General features: G+C 32.7%; 1 non-coding gene across 1 annotated transcript; it reads right to left on the reverse strand.

Moving 5' to 3' along the window:
• Window positions 1-1,186: 1,186 nt before the first annotated feature.
• Window positions 1,187-1,333, reverse strand: LOC129087753 (U4 spliceosomal RNA). The gene has a single exon (XR_008530927.1). It is a non-coding gene; the product is annotated as a U4 spliceosomal RNA (small nuclear RNA).
• Window positions 1,334-2,284: the final 951 nt, after the last annotated feature.

The following is a 2,284-nucleotide window of genomic DNA, read 5'->3' on the forward strand; positions in this document are numbered from 1 at the left end:
CTTTCCTTTGGAGAAAATAGACACTGTTTTGTATATATAAAAAATATATTATGTATATAGACACTTACACTTTGTGAAGCTTGAAAGTACATTAGAAATACCTTGAATCCTGATGGTACCCCCATTTCAGCCCCTCTCCAACCTCACCTCAAACTTGGATAGCCACTACCCTAAACTGGGGATTTACAAAGGCCTTACTAGTTTACTGTATTTGCACAAAGCCCAATTTTCCATGTTTTTTAAAAGTCCTTTAACTTGGTAAAGAATCATATAGAATGCATTTTGAAATTATATTTCACAACATCATACTTGTGAAATTCATTGGTGTTAATGTATGCAGCTGCAGTTCACTTTCTCTTGCTGTATAGTATTTCATTTTTTAATTATGCACATTGCAAAAATGCTCTACAAACATTCTTTTACACATCCCCAAGTGTGTACAGGCCTAGGATTAATATTTCTGGTCTTTAATTATGTTTCTTTAATGTTACAAGAAAATGCCAAGTTGTTTGCCAGAATGGTTGTACCAATTTACAATCTATCACCAGGGTAGAAGAATTCTCCTGTGTTCTCTCACTCTCTCTCTCTCTCTCTCTCTCTCTCACCCCTTATATCATCACAAATTCCTCATATCGTCATATTTTAATTTTTTTGCCAAATTAATGATATAAAATATCTCATTGTAGTCTTAACATGTATTGCTACTGTTGCTAGTAAGGAATATATTTTCATAAATTACAATGCAGTTCTGTCAAATGTTTATTTATTTCTTCTGTGCATTTTCCCATATGGTTGTTTGTTATTTTTCTTCTAGATTTTCAGCAATTTTTATGTGTTTTGAATATAATTCTTATTGTGACACAATTCTATCAAAGTCTATGTCATCTTATTGATTTATAACAATTCTCTGTGTTTTTTAGATATAATTTTATGTCACATTAATTGAAATATCTTCTTTCAGATTGTGCATTTCTCTTACTTTCCCTATAAAGCTTTTAGGTAAATTGGAAATTATAATTTAAATTTTGCCAATAATGGGTTATTATTTTTGTATTTTGTTTAGGAAGTCCTTCCCCATATCACAGTCATGAAGATAATCTTCTACATGTTCTAAAAGTTTTATAATTTTATAATTCCCATTTGGAATTGATTATTATGTTTGACTTGCAAAGAGTCCAATTTTATTTACTTTTTCATATTGATGGAAATTTTCCCAGGGCAATCTTATAAAATAGTCCATTACTGTCTTATGAATTTGAGAAAAGTTTTCAATTAGCAATAATCGCGCCTCAGATAAACCTCATTGGCTACGGTACTACCACTGTGCGAAGCTGTCTTATGAATTTGAAATGTCATAAATAAATGTTCTAAATATACAAATTGTGGTTAGTTGTTCTGTTCCATTGGTTTATTCTTTGCTCACATACCAATGCTATTGCATAACTTTGAAGGAGCCAATTGACTATAAATCCCTGCTTCTCTGACTACTGTTTGTATGGTCTTGGCTACTTAACCTCAGTTTATACTTAACTTTGTTAATGAATAAAATCGTAATAATGCCCTACTTTACCTGACAGTCATTGTCATGTTGCTCCCCGTTTCTACTGTTAAGGTTCCAGATATTTCTTGCTCTTTGAACTAAGTCCTGTGCCGCTCCTGGGTTCCCTCTCGTTTGGCTGCTTCTCCTGACCCTGGGACGCCGCCATGGCCATTCGGGGACCCGAATGGCTTCTCAGTCTCTGTCCGGGGGGCAGCAGTCAGCCTGAGTCATCAAATCTACGTAGGGTTTCTGTCACTCACCTTCATCTGAACTAACCCCTCATTTTTTCTCCTTTGTTAGAACATCTTAGCAATGTCTTCTGCTAAGAAATTCTAGAAGTAAAAGAAATTCTAGAAGTAAGTATATTTTCAAATGTAACTTCAAACTTATTATGCTGCTAAATAATTAATAACACATGTTCAAGAAGATCCTATTAAAATTTCAAAGCTATTATTCTAACACAGCAGTCTACGTTTATATACAATAACCAAGATGAGTTATTTTCCAGCTATTCTGAAGAAATAGGAAACTTTATACTTCTCAATATGCCTATTAAAAAAAGAAGTTTCCAAAATATTCTGTAAAAGTCCTGTCTACATGTTAGCTTCCTAAACATTAACTTGAACTTACAAGTAAGGAGAGCATTGTTATTATTAGTCAAAAGTATTACATCTGATAAGACAAATTCTGATTAATTATTCTGTCTAAATTATTAATTGTTAATATCTAGTTAATGAGCTGGCA

The sequence above is a fragment of the Pteronotus mesoamericanus genome, unplaced genomic scaffold (genome assembly GCF_021234165.1).
Source record: "Pteronotus mesoamericanus isolate MK-2021 breed Mesoamerican mustached bat unplaced genomic scaffold, CSHL_Meso_final contig_130, whole genome shotgun sequence".
In the NCBI taxonomy this organism is placed as follows: Eukaryota; Metazoa; Chordata; class Mammalia; order Chiroptera; family Mormoopidae; genus Pteronotus; species Pteronotus mesoamericanus.